This window comes from Leiobunum rupestre, chromosome 6 (genome assembly GCF_980474605.1).
Source record: "Leiobunum rupestre chromosome 6, qqLeiRupe1.1.hap1, whole genome shotgun sequence".
Classification (NCBI taxonomy): Eukaryota; Metazoa; Arthropoda; class Arachnida; order Opiliones; family Sclerosomatidae; genus Leiobunum; species Leiobunum rupestre.
Window position 1 is genome coordinate 19,312,112 of NC_143389.1, and position 18,548 is coordinate 19,330,659.

Consider the following 18,548-nt stretch of genomic DNA (forward strand, 5'->3'; position numbering starts at 1 on the left):
CAAAGGGGATCTCCTCGGACTTCTTCTATGTCTTGAGCCAAAAAGGAGAGAAGGCGGTGAATGGACCACCCCGTAAGCCGGAACCAAAGCACAGCTACTAGCCCTTACCTTACAGAAGCCAGAGGTGATGTCGACCAAATAGCCGCAACCAATCTTTCGGTTTACAAGTGCCGGTAAAGCGTACCAGTTATTACAACCCTCCGACGCAAAACGTTTTAATGGTATGAGATATACTCAATAACGTACAAATTAAATTGATTCAATTTGAAACGACACTAGAAAATGATGCCATAAAAAAAAAGATGATAGTACATAAAACACCCTTTTAGAGTTGATGACTTATTTCTAAATAAGCCGTGGATCAAGTTGGACGTGAGAACGTCTGTCACTCCTTCGTATATCTCTTTAGTGTTGGGCGCATGTGACTGGTATACATGCGGACATGGGGACCTTTATGGCCATCGAGTGGGTCCGTTCCGTCGAATGTAACGCTCAGAGAATTCAACGTTTAGTTTCTGTACAACAGCTCAAATTTTATATGAGTGGTGCGTCGTCAGGTTGAAACCATATTCTCTGCAGTCAACAAGAAAAACGTCGTCCAACGCGTTCGATACTTCTGCCTGCAAGAGCACTTAATACTTCTCATCTTTTAGAAGATTTGCCAGAAACAATGGTCCAATAAATCTAGTAAGTATACCCGCCCACGCGTTACGACAATATTCCCCTGTAGCATTAGGGTGTCGGTCAAGAGTCGGGTATGGGTCTAAAAGTCGTTTTCAGGTCGACGACCGTATGCCGACTCAAATTGTTCAATTTTTTTACCCCAAAAATTACAAATTTCCATTTTGAGACTTTATAAAGTCGGCAAGTCGACTTTTATGTACAGTCGATATGCCGACTTGATAAGGACCACACATGTATTTTTTTCATATTTTTAAAATAATTGTATTTTATTGTATATTTATAATTATACTTGAAGTTCATTTTTACTAATTATGATTAATTAATTTTTAGAAATTAATTTGCATAAGAAGTTACTTCCCTGTAGCAAATTAGAGTCGGGCCGACGTCGGCAAAAGGTACTAAACGCTAAACCTTTGGATTGAGGGTCGAAATGTCGTAGGGGTAAAATGGTCGGCCGACTACAAAACGTCGACTCTTTACCGCCAATTAATAGAACTAAGAACCGACTCCGAAACGACGTCGGGCCGACTTTATATTAATGCTTATTTCCGACCCGAAACTGATCTCATTATTAGATTTTCGAATACAAATAAGTTTGAAGAAAAAATAAAAGTGAATAAAAAATTCATCATCATCAAATAGTCAGAAAATAATTAAAATATCCCCTTTTCCTAAATAAATATGGTCGGTTTCATAAAGTTAATCCAATAATTAAATGTAAGGTCTATTTTAAGTTGGATAATGGTCGGCATACCGACCATAAATAGTCCCAAAAAAGGATTTACGGTTTTAGTGTCGAAAAACGTTTCGACGTTTTTAGGTCGGCATTTGGTCGTCGACTATAAACCATTGAATTGGGAATAATACTGCTAGAATTAAAATTACGATTCCAGTTGCCATGGTTACGCGGGACCTAATCTGATAAGACTGTACGAAATTCATCTTTATAACTAGGCGGTAGCGCCATCTATATTTTGTAAAGTTATATGGTTAAAAATAAATAATTATTAGCTAACTCACCGTAACTTGAGTTAAAAAGTATCGTGTTGACAGAATAAAATTATTTTTAAACAACTTCAAAGGTTTGTTTGTTACGAGAAATCATAGATTTCAATTTCGCATCAGATTCGCGAAAAAATTCAATTGCAATAGTTGCCACCAAGAAAGACAGATTCCCCCTCGGTTGAACGATAAAGTTGATAAAGTCTCCTTTTGGAAAGAAATTGGTCCCGCGCCAGACAGATTTAGTTGTACCTCTATTTATTCCCAACTCAATGCTATAAACCGACTTATCGACCGTACCCCGACCCGAAACCAAAGACTATATATAAACAGATTGGCGTGTTCAATGGCTCAACTTGCATACGATAGCAGACGCTGGTCAAAATTTTCCTCGAGCTTTAGAGTGCTACTAGTGGTGCCTCTAACGGCTGGTCAAAGGCTTCTCCCGTGTTTCGAAAGTGTTAACAGGTTTTTTGTATGGAGACGCCTGTCTAGTAAGCGAAGCGTATATAGTCTTTGCTCTAAACCGACTTCATGTGTTACAGGGGTTTGCGATTTACGATATTATTTCAAAATATTAATTCCTGATTTTTATTGATATTGATTAATTATACTCTAAATAGATTAAAAAATTTAAAATGTATTAATAAATAGGCCTATTGATACGAGCACAAACGCTTCATAGTTTAAAAAATTCAAAAGCACGCGCCAGTTAATACTTTCGCAGCGTCATCTCCGGACTAGCAGCTTGTTAGAAGTTTATTGGCGAACTCGCTTGAGATGAGAGGTGTAATTGTTGACTTGTTCGCTTAATTTTCTATTCAAAATTAATGGAAAAATCATGGAAATCTTGAGAAATACATTAAATCTAAACTAACAAAGTAAGTTTTTCAATAATATATCAATAAAAATAATATCTATATCAATTAATTATAGCTTTGTGAACAATGTTTTGCATGAGCTGTTAGGCCTTGGCAATTACAAGGTCATGTGGTTTATAAATAACATATAAAATAGACTAAAACATCAAAAGATAATGATATTTGTTAAAAGTATTTGAGTTGTAATTGTTTTTACGTATTAAAATCTAGAAGCTTAATTAAAATGTTTCTTTTCTATATCACTACTTTATTAATTCGCCAAAAGATTTTCAGACTTGTATATTGTTTGGATTAGTTCTATTAATATAAATAGCTCATTTTTATTGAAAATTATTATCGATTCAATCTCAGCTAAATTACTGTTAAGGCATCAAATTGGTATTAAGTGGGAGTTCCGAAGTGCGATTTAATTTGACGTCGGCACAACTTCGTTTCACAGTCGGAATTGTATGTATATGAAGTTAGCCCAACGTCGTTTCCGAGTCGGAAATATGCCTATTTGAAGTCGGCTCATAGTCATTTCTGAGTCGGCCCATAGTCATTTCTGAGTCGGCCCATAGTCATTTCTGAGTCGGCCCATAGTCATTTCTGAGTCGGCCCATAGTCATTTCTGAGTCGGCCCATAGTCATTTCTGAGTCGGCAAATAGTCATTTCTGAGTCGGCCCATAGTCATTTCTGAGTCGGCCCATAGTCCTTTCTGAGTCGGCCCATAGTCCTTTCTGAGTCGGCCCATAGTCCTTTCTGAGTCGGCCCATAGTCCTTTCTGAGTCGGCCCATAGTCCTTTCTGAGTCGGCCCATAGTCCTTTCTGAGTCGGCCCATAGTCCTTTCTGAGTCGGCCCATAGTCCTTTCTGAGTCGGCCCATAGTCCTTTCTGAGTCGGCCCATAGTCCTTTCTGAGTCGGCCCATAGTCCTTTCTGAGTCGGCCCATAGTCCTTTCTGAGTCGGCCCATAGTCCTTTCTGAGTCGGCCCATAGTCCTTTCTGAGTCGGCCCATAGTCCTTTCTGAGTCGGCCCATAGTCCTTTCTGAGTCGGCCCATAGTCCTTTCTGAGTCGGCCCATAGTCCTTTCTGAGTCGGCCCATAGTCCTTTCTGAGTCGGCCCATAGTCCTTTCTGAGTCGGCCCATAGTCCTTTCTGAGTCGGCCCATAGTCATTTCTGAGTCGGCCCATAGTCCTTTCTGAGTCGGCCCATAGTCCTTTCTGAGTCGGCCCATCTTAAACACCAAACGTACACGTTTTCTTTTACTACTGTTATCATTACTTTTGTTATTTTGGTACATAAGAAAAATTGAAATGCGTCACAATTTGTTAATTCCCTAGCACCATCTATTGAGTTTTTTGCTGCCCTTGACCCAAAATTTATTTGATTTAATCCACCATTTTGGTAGACCTGCGCCCTTTTTGAAAACGAATTTGTTTGACAGCGTGATGGCTACGACTAAAGGGCCAAAATTAAGCTATTTTGAAAGTTTAAATGAAGTAATTAAAGTAAGGTATAAAGAAAAGATTAGTCTTATCAATAATACAGATCCTTATCTACTAAAAAAAAGGGATTTTAAATATTTCAATAACCAAGATAATGCGGAAAGTAGTAACTCATTTGACCTGTTACCATCCCTTGGCTTTCCTGATCTTTATACGTATCTAATTTCTGGCAAATCACCATTCACCCCTTAGTTATTAAAAAATTATAAATAACTTGAGGCTTACGATCAGTTTGTTTGCGGCTTTGTCAGAAATGTAGTTGTGAAAACCTTTGGTAAGAGCCTATTTTTGATAAAATGCCAAGTAATTAAGTTTACTCATTTACGAATGTACCTTTCACTTCTATTTATCATTTTATATAAATAATTAGGTTATGCTCTCACAAAGACTTAGGGACAAACTACTTGAGCCATGGGTGATTGTTGACAGTGATGGTACGGTCCTTTCTGGCCACTGTACTTGCATGGCTGGTTAAGACGAGTGCTGTACCCACATTGCATCTCAACTTTTTTATTGAGTATGCAGTTAGATTTAGAGAATCAGTAACTGTTACTGGACGGAAAGCCTACTGGGCAGTTAAAATTACAAAGGAGCCAGCATATTTGCCTGTCTCACAAATGAATTTAACTTCAGCAAATGCAAAAAAGAAAGGGTTGGATGAAATTGTGAAAGGTGGTACCCCATAAAAACCTAGCACATTAGTCCGGAATATATTTTACATCAGAAGTAGTTCAGGAAAAGAAACGGTCAAAGCCAGACACAAGTGACAGTCCAACGTCGAAACCAAATGTCTTCGATACATCAAAGTCCAGTTCTTCTTCAATGAAAATTCTTTCACCATTTCAAGATTTAAATATATCTCAAGACGTGGCAATATGGTGTTATTGCAAGGAAGGACAGAAAGGGAAAATGGTTTTCTGTGAATTTAAAAACTGTAAAATTAAATGGTTTCACACTAAATGTTTAAAACTGAGGCAAATACCAATAGGAAAATGAAATTTGCCCTGATTGCCAAAAACAAAAACGTGCAAAGAATTTTGCAAATTAAACCAAATAAATACATTAACAATTGTAAGTCAGTTGCACACAGATTTTTTTAAATGGTAATTTTATAAGCAATGGTCTCATATATTTATTATATACATACCAAAGGCTCAACATTTCTTATTTAAAATATTTATTTAAAAACAAAACTATTTATATAAAAAGGACAAGTCAGGCTAAGGAATATTAATAAGATATTTACAATTTCAACTTCTTATTTTCAAGTTTATTAAAATTTTTATGATTATTTTGAAGTTTTTTTTATTCCATTGGAACAACTGTGGATGTTAAATTGGTTAATCCACACGCGACAATGACAACTTTGTCTATCATGGCTACAGTTTCATCTTCAGGTGCCTCGTGTAGAAGTTTAATTGGCACTTTCAAGTGTAGAATTTGATATTTTTGACGCAATAATCCAATCACACGCTCTATATGAATTCTAACATTAGCTATATGTCGGGTACTCTCAACGTCTAATGGGTCTAATTGCGATTTTCCTTTTGTACTTTTATTGATGCATAAGTCATGCTAACAGAATCAGCAATGTCAAAACCACGATCAGCTAGAACTAAATCTCCGGGCAAAAGCTTATTTAAAAAACCACAGTTTTCTGTTAAGTGTTTATCACTGACACGCCCGCCCCAACCTTTAGATACAAAACTAATCGTGCCTTGTGGTGTGATTGCAATTAAATATTTAATGGTATTATTGTGTTTATAATTGGACCATGTTTCTGCCTTGCTTAAAACATTTGAGGGCTTTTCAGTATAAATTTCAAAACAATCTATGATTGTAGCAACCTTTTGACCCAAATTATTACGGACACACATAGGCATAGTCGCATAAAGTACTTCCCGGTCAGGCCAAACAATAGCTTTCTGTAAGAGTTTATAGAATGCATTCAAAGTATTGTAAAAAACTCTGCCAACAGTTCTGTCAGAGATATTAAACCTATAGGCCAAATCTATATTAGTTTATGCTAGCCTCATCTTCATAAGTGTTAAAATTAATTGTTGAAAGTGATCAAGTTTTGAATTATTAAATAGAAATGTCTGTTTTTTTTACAATCACCGAAATAACCAATAAACTTTCAAGACCTGTAGAATAACGAATTTTGTCATCACTGTCTTTTAAATAAGCTTCCGTGGAGTTATGACTTGCCAATTCTGTTTGCAGAGAAGCAATTTCTGCGTGTAATTTATTAGTTTCTGTTAAATAAGAGTTTATCTGCTCATTAGCTTTTTCTAAATTATCATTTAGCTCATCAAATAAATTTCGAGACTTATCCAAGTCATACTCCAACGATTCTAGCAAAAATCTTTCTACCATTCTAAATAAAGTTTGAGTTTCCTGATTTATATTTTCAACTAAATTAACTGGAAGCACTTGGGATTCATTTTCCACTCTGGTAACTTCATGTTGGGTGCAACTATCAACTTTGGTTGTCACAAATTGGCATGTAAAATGAATTTCTCCACATCCGACTTGGATCTCTTTACTTTCTAAAACACTGGGTGGTGTTCGTGTACCAACATCAATTAAGAGACAACTGATTTCCAATTCAGACATTAATACTGCATCATCCATATCACAAACAGAATTAGGAGAAGTTTTAGAGTTATTAACTTGCACACACACACACACACGCAGATCTAGAAGAGTTATCAAAGATATCAACTTCACAGCTTGTGGTATTTTCTGTAGTTGGAGGTTTTTCAGTTTCCATCATGGTAGCTGTAACCAGGCCACCTGAATTAAAGGCTTCAAAATTCGCTTGATGACTTAGGCCTAAGGTGGTGCCTTGGGTATTAGCCTAGCTGATTATTATTATTTATTATTATTACTTATTTTCTCCTAATAACCATAATTTCATTAACATTACTAGCTACTATGAATTTTTTTTAATTAAATAGATCTTTCTTTGCTGAACGTTTTTTTTCTACGCTTGTATCGTTCAACAGATGTCTCAGACAAGACCAAATGCTCGCTAGAAGCATTTATTTGGTCCAAGTTTTTATTTGGAATCCAGTCTGGGTTGGTTTGATCATACAGGGTTGATGGTGCTCCTAAATTTAACAACTATCCATTATATTATGATATTTAATATATTATTATAAATGCCAATTTGAATTTTACTTACCCGAGAAAAAATGTTTAGCGCAAACTCTTGAGTGTTGTTTTTTGCGTCAGATCCAAGTCTTAGATTTCTTAGCCATAAATTACGCCGTACGAGAGATAACTCTCGAGTTACCTCACCTTGGTTTGTTATTACACATCGTATTTTGAAGAAACTAAGCTTTTCTTTGGTACTAATGCTTTTACAACTCTTCAAACAACACACCCTCACCATTTTAAAACTTGATATAAGCTATATCCACAATAACCCGCTCTACCAAAATGGCGTATATTAAAAACCTGGTTTTAGAATATAGATGGCGCTAGTATAGCAGCTAAAAAAATATTATTTTCAAATAATTCGACGTCACTACTTTAGCTTTGCTCTCTCCCTATAGGTAGTTAATCAAAGACGCATTTACTTTTATAGGCAGAGATATATAATCACACAAACAATACCTGATTGAACAAAGTTTACTAATACTTAGAAACATACGGCATTCGACAAAATATTTCAAATCAATATCTTATAATAACATTTTGGTAAGTCCGTGATAGCCAACCACTGGAAGTTTCGCGTAATTTGTTAGAAGGTTTAATTTTACTAGATAAACCAAATTTAGAGATGATCCATGCAGGCGTTCACTTTATTGTTAGAGTAACGATTAAATACATTTTCTCTAACCAGATACGAATAATTAATTAATTCATTCATAACTCATCTGAAAAATAAGAAATAAGGAATGCTACATAATGTGTACATAATATTGTTCAGGTAGGCTAATACCCAACTCACGACCTTAGACCCAAGTCATCGAGCGACTTTCAATGTTTTTAAACAGGTGGCTGGGTTACAATGCGTAGGAGGGTGGTGGCAAGCCCTTCTAGCCAAGTGAACCAACAGCTCCCTACACTTACTATTACCGTTAACCTCTACAAGTTTTTATGGAAAGGGGAAACCGAAAAACCAGTGGGGAGAGAACTTGAAAACTCAACGCTGAAGGAGTGGTTCCAAGTTTTCACCCAGTGCCACAAGCAGGGATCAAACCCGGCTCCGCTTGCTGCGAGGCGAAAGTACTAACCGCTTCAACACCCCACACAGTGTTGTTACTGTAAAAAAATGTACTATACTTAAAACGCTTCTTTTAAATAATTTATATAAAGGGTGTAAATTGGAAATGTGAACAGATTTTAAGTTATTACCTATCTAACAAAATGAAACGAACCCCATACATTTGGCTTACTCCATTCTCAAAATATATGGTTTTGAGTTGGTTAGTCAAGTTTAAATTTTTATTAAAAATAATTAAAGGTTTAAAATGCTCTGAACGAATTCGATAATTCAGATCGTAGTTTTATCTCTAAAAAAATAAGATATGAAAAACTGAAGTCGGGGAACAAGAATGAAATAAATTGTGTTATTTATAAAAAAAAAACATTTTTTATATTCAGACTATTTTAAAAAAAAGACGTTTCAGATTATTTTTAAGAAATAATTTTCCAATTTCAATTTGTAGGTAAGCGTTATTTTCCAAATATTAACCTTTTTTTACAAAAAAACGAAATGCAATGCTGTATCATGGTGGCTCGTTATTGGGAAGTCCTATTTTGCGGAAAGAATATTTTGCATACTTTTGCAAAACTAGTGCGAACGTAGCCAATGCGGCTATTTTCAAGAATAGCGTCCCCTCCTATATATTTGTTTTGATTGTGCTATAATATAGTATTTTTCGCAAGGAATCTATTGTCGTTAAAATTATTTTTCGGAAATGAATACTTAACGACAGATATTAAAGATCCTTTACAGCGTTCAAAATTTTGTTAAATTTTCCCAAGTTACCGTGATTTATGTTAAACATTGTTCCGGGAGGCGTTCAAATTCGAAATTTCCCACTGGTGGCCTGAATCAAAGGCAATAAAAGTCGCTAGATAACTTGGGCCTAGTGTGGTGCCTTGGTTATTAGCCTAGCAGAGTATTATCACTGTTAAACTTATTCGCAAAATGAAAATGCTTGAATTTTTGGGGTTATCCTATAAGAATTATTATAAGTAACATAATACCTCTAAGTATGACATTTGGATTTTTTTTACTTCATCGTTTCTGCGCTTTGGCGCCCATTGGTAGCGGCTCCATGATCTAATGCGTATTTAGCCGAACTATGCTTAGGCTTTGGAGTACTATATGATTTGCTGAATTTGAACACCGAGTTTCTAGCCGTTTTAATGATTTATCTTTGGTGAAGATTGGATGTAGTAAGAATAAATCCTTGAACAACGCTACAAGTGTCATACTTAGAGGTATTGCGTTACTTATGGTATTATTACGCGAAATTTATTGACACATGAGTGGCTAATAAAGAAAAATTACCCGTTAAAACTAAACAACTAGTTTGATTGAAATTGAACTATTTATTTTATAGAAGTAACATTATACCTACATTTTCTTTATAACAAAACCAAAAATTGACAAAAACGTACCAGGTCGAATGTAATGTCTTGAAAGATTTATGATAGACATTCATTAGACATAATTTTAGAGTGCTTTCTTCTCTCAGTCTGGTTGCCATTCAAACAATAACAGCTAGACAGAAAAAATGCAAAATCGAACTTGAGGAAAAATAGTATTGGAAATGTTCTAACGTATCAACCAAGTTACTACAAAGATCAGTGCATTTCTGATTTCAACCCCAAATCCAAAAAAAATATTTTTATTTTCGTTTATACATCTAAGCTACGCGGCTCTTAGTGGGCCAACTTTGTTTTGGCTTAGTATTGTTTACACGTTCGTTCTGAAAGATAAAATTTATTTTGTTAAACATTTTAAAAGCTTTTAAGTGAGGTTAGGATTGAACGTATAGCGTTATAAACTGTCGTTCAACATTAGTTTTTTTTATTGCCAGTTTTCGTGAAAACACGAGAGCTTTGCTATTTAAAGAACGTTATTTTATCTTTCTTTTGTGTTAAAAAAACTTTGTTTCTTGGATGATGCGATTTTTTTTCCAAGGTTTATTAGTTTTCTCGATTATCTATTAAATAAACTAATTTCCGGTAGATCAAACAATGAATAAATGAAAATAACACAACACATTACGTTTTTAATAAAGACAGCGTGATTTTATCGAAGATTTCATTGTCTTTTTGATAACTAAAACAAGATACTGGCACCAATAGTACACACCTCTACCAGAATAAACTTATAACACAAACATTAAGAACATACTTTTGATTAGATTTTAGAGAATTTTGAGAATACATAAAAAATATACCGTTTTGAAAGTCTAAGGATGTAAACCATTAAGTATTATTAAAAAATGATAGTCAAATATTGACAATATTTTATTATTCTTTATTTCGATATATTAAACCCCGTTTCTCTTGGTTAATTGTTTTGAGAAATACACTGATATAAAATATTGGGATCAACATCGAAATTTCTAATGTTATCGATAAACATTTTATTCGCGCTAAACCATGACTGGCAACACTGATTTCGGGTAGTTTGTTACCATGCAGTGTTTTTTATTTGCGCCAGGTTACACAAGATATGTTAAATATTGGAAATATTTTCGTAAATCTTGTATATTTAAGTTCCATGTGAATTGATCCCTTATTCTTAAATTGAAAATTTTAAAGCCAGGATTACGTAAGACCAGGCTCAAATTTATCAAAATTATTTGTAAACCCGATCATCCGTATACGAAAGGTAACGGTTTCCGTTTTGTGTAAATTGTGAAATCAGGTGTCCACCTACGCGTTGGCTCGAAATTCTTAAATGGTCTTCCTATGTTTGCTTATAAACTAAAATGAAATTCAAAAGAAAGAAAATTATATATCCTTTGCACTCGAAAAAACTGTGTCCAGTAATTTCCCGGGAGGTTACTTTCTCTACACAGATTTCTCCGAGGATTGCTCCTCTTTCATAAATTCCAAATCAATAGAGAAAAAATGTTCGCCAATATAAAAGAGTATAGACCAAATCTCCAGATTAAATTTTCTTCTCTTATCAGAGCGCCCGCCTTTACCGAAGAACATCCATTCTATCAGAATTAAAAACGTACTTTAATAATAATAATCAAATAATTTTACAATATATTAATTGGTCTCAATTGACTGTACGATTATCTTCAATAAAATTGTGCCAATATTTGTATGTAACGTAACGTTTGTGAAATATAGTAGTTTTTGTCACACTTTAAAATAATGTAAACTTAATTCATTAAGGTGTGAAAATTTAATCTAACGGTTTGCTATGCACGATCTATACATATATCGGGTTAAAGGTCGTAATGTTAAATTAATGAGATAATGGTTGACTAAAATGACTAAAACAACTCACGACATACGTAAGTTAATATTTATTGTAAATTTGGATAACTTTCAAAATAGTCTTAAGCGTGCTCGATCTACACCACTTTCTGAAATGGAAATTGGAAATTTTACCGATATTTACGTACCTTTAGTATAATGGTAAATATTTATATTTTCTAAAGGAAACATTTAACGCAACTTTTGTAAATTTGGGAATAGCTTTTTTAACTTCAAGTTAATGTCTAAACACGCCTTTGAGGGGTTTTGTGTTTAGAAACGTCGAGGGAAAACTATGATTTGCAACAAAGGTTGAAGCATCACCGTTGAGGCAAAGAATACTTAATTAAACTCTCTACCAGTTTACCGTATCCTTCTCTTACAGAATAAATCATTAGATTTTCCCATTCACAATATAACAAAGATAACTAAGAGTGAGGCACTGCTGCTCTAATGAATCCTCCCGACCCGCCAGGACATCCGCTAAGGTGCTTTCGACACTTGATAAAAGTTAATTCGCTCTTTGTTCAATTTTTCAAATACGTTGAGCAGCCGCTACAAGCTGCGAAAGTAATTCCGTATCAAGGAAAAAATTCAATTACAATTTAATATTTATGAACAGAAATGATTTGAATCATTATTTTAAAATTATATGTTTGTGTGAAGAACCAAAGAAACAATTAGAAATGTTTAGAGATGAAAAGCCAATAACGGAAAGATAAATTTTAGCTTTGGATTGGTTGCTAAAAATCAACCAAATTATTAAATACCTTGAGCTTAGCTAGTTATCTACCAAATTTTTGTTAGTAATATAAACTTTAGAACAAACCCTCTTACGCATTGTAACCCGGCCACCTGAATTAAAGGTATAAAAAGTCGCTGATGACCTAGGCCTAAGGTGGTGCCTTGGGTATTGGAATAGCTGGTTATTATTATTATTATTAACCTTAGAATGAATTAAACGTTCTTTAATGAAATTCGTGAAAGCCTCCTTTCATAGATTATCTTTGTTAACGGTATTGTAAGTACTTTTCAGTAGATTATAAAGATTTCCATGGTGTAGTTAATTGCCTTCTTTGGAAATAGATGCTTTACTTGGCAGACACGGATTTAGACACAATCCCGTTGAGAGTTTCACTTGGTACGTAAATCTTCAACCATTTTGCTTAAAATGTTAAATAATACGTTACAATTTAGGGCATTTCAGACGATATATAAATTTCGATAATTTAGGGCCCACACGTGGTTAATTCAACTTAATTGGTTCATTTTAGAAATGTTTGGCAATTTTCGCCTTGAAATCTTAAATTGAGTTTGATTTAATGAGTTCAATCTCGTCAATATTAATAACTTTCAATTTTAAGTTAGCGATATTGGAATATCGTACCAATTGAATTTGAAGCCGTCGATGTCTCTTTATCAATATGGGTGTTCGGGGACCAGCAATTGGGCATTTTCTGCATGGATATTAAGGACAATGATATATCGATCAATAGCTGATATCTTGGGATTAATATCGTTGCCTCAATTTTGAACACTTTGGGGGCTCAAATGTGAGACAATGGCTGTCTCTCGCATCGTTAGCTTAAGTAAGGAAAATGACACATCAGTCGATAGGTCTATCCTCGCGGTTACTGCCTCAATTTGGGTACTAGGGGTTTTAGGGATTGGACATGGACTATCTCTGACACCGTTTTGGGATTTTTAGAAAAAGGATGCCTCAGTCGATAGGGGATATTGATCTATTGTTGTCACTACAGTAGGTCTGGCACTTGGGGTTTCACATGATTTGCGTTTATGCAGGTACTGATATTCTCCATATCCTTAACGCATGGAGGATTGTCCGTGACCTATTGTTTGCCATTCTTAAGAGATAACATGAAACGTGGGTTTCGCGGCTTACAGCGGAAAATTGTTCAGTTCTTTTTCGAATTCTTAGACGATATAAAGATTTTCCCTGTGACTTAGGCGTCAGGTTCAAAGTGCCAGTACTAAAGCTCAGTCTAAGGTGGGTGGCTATTCTTTCACCTACTTGCTGTGGCGTTTATAAGATTATGTAAATTTGGACTAAATTGACAATGATTTGCGCTTTCGAATAATTATATTCAGTGTGTTAATTGGTTTTTCTTAGTATTTTTGATGATGTCATATAGTCTAAATATAGCAAAAGCTCAACAACATTTTTTAACATTAGATAAACTAATTGAAAAGGGCAAAATAATGTTTTAAGAGCAAGCTAATTATTTAATTTCCTTATGTGATCAAATAACTTTAGTCGAAATATCAAACTTGCAAAATTTCCAAATTAGCGTAACGAATTTTACACTCAAAGCCTGACTAACAGGTACAACTGCCTCCACAGGCCCAAATCCATTAACAATAATCAAGAAACTAATCAAAACAAGGAAGTTCTAAGCTGTTTAAGTTATACTTAATACAATTTTAATGGCGCTTTTGTTAAATTAAAGGTTTCTCTTTTTTCAAGTAGTATTGGGGTTATTTCAAAAACATTTTTAGCTATTTATAATTTAACTGACTAGTAGTTTGATCTTGTTTGTCATAGTTCCGAAAGAGTTCCAGATGATTATATTTCTGTTTTATTTCCTCTTCTGGAAGGAAGGCTTTCGACGTACTCTTTACATTCATCGAGATAAGGCAGGGAAATTTGGTTTTTATAGCTTTATGGTCGGTGGTAATTTGCAGGAATGGTAACCCTGTAAATGGAGGTCCACATTTGCCGTTTAGCGTTGCTCCATCTACAACCAAAGCAATAATTTTTAATCCACATGCCTCCAGCTGAAAAATTCCTGAAAAAACTTACTAGGCAATAGATTCAGCTGTAAGTGACGTTTTTCAAAGGTGAGCGAATGAATATGGAAATATAGATGTTAGTCCTCTAATCATGAACTGAAAGGCGTGAATTGCTAGTTACTTTTCTTTATGTGTATGATTTCTTAATTGTTCAATATTTTCAAAATAGTTATTTAATCGGCTGTAATCAATACCATTGCCAATTTAAACTTTCAATACTAGATATTCTATTTTGATTTCACCTAAAACAATAATAGCATGAAATTCGATTGATGTTTCTGCGTTTTGTTTTCGGAATAATATTCATTTCTGGGTAACTGCAATATATTTTGCTTTTTTAAAACATCATGCAAAGAACTGGTAGCATATTGAGACAGCATTGAACTACAATTTTGTGCCATATAATTCTATCTAGGTGCTTGGAGAAATAATAATTTATAATCAAGGACAACTTTAGCAAGTTTCCATTCCATGATATTGAAGTTGTCCTTGATTATAAATGATTATTTCTGCCAGCACTGAAATATAATTAGATGGCACGTTACACAATATTTGACGGAAACCAGCTTTCTCTTTGATGAAGTAAAATCAGCATAATTTTTAGACACTAACGGGAATTTGTGAGCAACACTTTTCACTTTTTATTGAGTGTAATGCAGGAAAGTCAGTCGTAATACGATTGTTTTTAAATACATAGTAATATTAATAACTTTCTTCAGGGTTCGCTTTCCAAATTTCAAAATTATCGTTCAGGTTTTCAAGCATTTTTCATTATCACAAATATAATGAGCTAAATTTAAGAAAATTTACAAAGAGGAGGAACACACGCCGAAGACAATCCTGTGACTTTTTCCAAAGTGTTATAATAACCTTTATCTTTCGAAGATCAGAGCATACATTTATCGATAATTAGGTAAAATGACTATGCTGGGACGATCTGCGCCACCAAGTCATGAGATAAGGGGAGAGGGGGGGGGGGGTGACGAAACCGACGTACGCTTCAATAGACGCTGCAATGAAACATCTTCAAGGAAAGTGCCAAGAAGTAATATTTTCGAAAGCCAGGATGTTAACTGAAAAATGGACAAGAGAAAATATCCCAAAATGTGTTTTAGCTACGATTTTGAAATTTTTGGGTGTTATACAGGGTGTTAACTAAAAAATGGAACAGGGCGAATATCTCAAAACGTGTTTTAGCTATGATTTTGAAATTTAAGGGTATTATAGAGCGCTCAGGGGGTCAACCGACTATAAAAATTTCAATGACCTTGAACCAATTCTTCAAGGTCATTCGAAAATTATCTTGAGAACCGTAAGAGTTACGAAGTTGGTTCCAATTAGAAAAGTGTTCCCCGTCACATTTAAATAGCTAACTAGCTTTAACCCGATCTGATTTGCGAAATAGGAAGTCGAGATCAAAGACAAGTAGGCCTAAAATGAATTGCATCAGAGACCAGGTTGAAAGGCTAATAACCTAGAAGATTTTGCGTTTGCGATGCTTACGAACAATTTCCATTAAATAAAATTGGTCCGACGGCATTTACACTTACTTTTTCTCACGCTTGTTACGCTGTAGCACGGTCGCCGTTTCAACAACTTTGAAATAAAATTTCAAAAGTCACTTAGGCCTAACGGAATTACGTTTTTATGTTGAATATTTGTTAAAAACCAATTGACGGCTTTTAAAATTCATTTTGCGCGTGAAAATACCTCTACATGCTATGGTCAAAAAAGCACGCAAAGAAGGCTGTGTGCCCAAGACATGTACCTGTAGTGTCGCGCGCTAAAACGTCATTTCAAAATCCGTCCATTAGGTTAGGTATTCGCAATAATCAGAACTGTATTCTTCCCAAGAAAAGTTTGAATTGGTTCGACTTTATTACGAGAATGGTAATATCGCTCGAGTTGCTGCAAGAACGTTTTAACTACGTCATCCACAACTTCGATCAAATAACGCAACAATTTTAAGAGTTGTTAGGCTATTTCAACTAACCGGAAATGTCAAGGGAAACATTGAAGAACGTACATGTAACCAATTAATGGAAATTGTACGTAAGCTACGCAAACGTAAAATCCTTAAAGTTATTAGCCTTTCAACCTGGTCTCTGACGCAATTCATTTTCGGGCTACTTGTCTTTGATCTCGACTTCCTATTTCCCAAATCAGATCGGGTTCAAGCTAGTTAGCGATAAAATGTGACGGGAAACACTTTTCTAATTGGAACCAACTTCGTACCTCTTACGGTTCTCACGATAATTTTCAAATGACCTTGAAGACTTGGTGAAAGGTCATGGAAATATAACACCCTAAAATTTCAAAATCGTAGCTAAAACACGTTTTGAGATATTCGCCCTGGTCCATTTTTTAGTTAACACCCTGTAGAGCGCTCAAGCGGTCAACCGACAATAAAGATTTCAATGACCTTGAACCATGTCTTCAAGGTTGTTTAAAAACTAACCCGAGAACCGTAATAGTTACGAAGTTGGTTTCAATTATAAAAGTGTTCCCCGTCACATTTAATGGCTGACTTGCTTTGACCCGATCTGATGTGCGAAATAGGAAGTCGAGAAATGTTAGGCCAAAACAAGAAGGTCGTTTAGTTGATAACGTGTCGAAAACGAGGTTTGTGAGCTGATAACTCTAAAAGTACTCGTATTAGAGGACTTAAATTTGCTAGACAACCTTATCGTAGTTGAGGGTGTTTAGTTTGAAAATTTCAATGACCTTGAACCATGTTTTCAAGGTCGTCCTTAAAAGAAATTGAGAACCGTAAGAGTTATGAAGTTGGTTCCAATTAGAAAAGTGTAACCAACATGACGGTGCTGGGCCACGCAGAAATCGAGTTGTATAAGACTATCTTCACGTATATTTTAACAACGGGCCAATACACTGGCCACCACGTTCTCCGGATTTAACAGGAGAAGTTAGATTTTTTTTCTGTTGGGGTTTTATTAAGGACAAAGTTTTCTACAATGCGGTAAAGAACGTTGCGATTCTACGTAAAAGAATAGAATGTGCATTTTGGGAGGTGACTGTTAAATGTTGGAGAACACAATGAAGTCGATAGTTACAAGAGCTCAAGATTGCGTAGTGGCCGACGGTGGGGTTTTCGAACAGTTTTTAAAATGATCTTGAAGAACTTGATTCATTTCAGTTAATTTATTTAATGCGTTCGTTATTTATCTGACTTCTTTTAAATTGAAAAAGTTAAAAAAATGTAATAACACTTTCTAGGACCAATTTTATTTAATGGAAATTGTACGTAAGCAAAATCTTTAAGGTTATTAGCCTGGCGACCTGGTCTCTGACGCAATTCATTTTAGAGCTACATGTCTTTGATCTCGACTTCCTATTTCGCAAATCAGATAGGGTCGAAGCTAGTTTGACATAAAATGTGACGGGGGACACCTTTCTAATTGGAATCAAATTCGTTACTCTTACGGTTCTCAAGTTTATTTTCAAACGACCTTGAAGACATGGTTCAAGGTCATTGAAATTTTCATATTCGGTTGGCCCTCTGTGTGCTCTATAACACCCTAAGATTTTGAAATCGTAGCTAAAACACATTTTGGGATATGCGCCCTGGTCCATTTTACAGTTAACACCCTGTATAGTGCTTGTTGAATTAATGGAAACTTTTCACCTCTACGGTATGCAACAAGTGTTTCCTTTTAACCAGGTAGCTTTTTTTGACAAATTAAGGCTTCGCAAAAACATGACGGTCTATTTACGGGTGAAAAATTTCGATTATTTCAACAAGTACTATATAAATAATCTCTCGCCGGTCCTGGCTCCCGGAAATATTTCATCTCGGCGATTTACTTGAAGATGTTTTACTTAAGCGCCTATTGCGTCCGAAGATATAAGTTTTAGGGGTCAATGAAATACGAGCTCATTTGATTTTTGAAAGGGGAAATGACCTTACTCTTCGAGCGTGATGGGGATTGGGAGCGACGAAGAAAATCTTTTCAACAGAAATATTGACCCTAAATTATTTCGGGAAAACTGTACTGTAAATTTTGTAATTATATTGTTTTATAATTAAAATAGTTCAATTCATGCACCAAATGACGGCGTTCACTTTATTTTAGCAATTCGTCAGCATGGAGGTCTACAACTGATTTTATCTAACCAATATATACATTATTGGTGGAACTAATATATTCTTAAAATTTGATGCCATCTTAAGTCAATTTTGAAAAAGCTGCATGATC

The 18,548-nt window shown here is 34.9% G+C and overlaps 1 protein-coding gene across 1 annotated transcript in view; it reads right to left on the bottom strand.

The window, feature by feature from the left end:
- LOC149940139 (beta-1,3-galactosyltransferase 1-like) overlaps positions 1–18,548 on the bottom strand; it is a 66,312-nt gene that overhangs the window by 30,046 nt on the left and 17,718 nt on the right. The gene's annotated exons all lie outside the window — the stretch shown is intronic.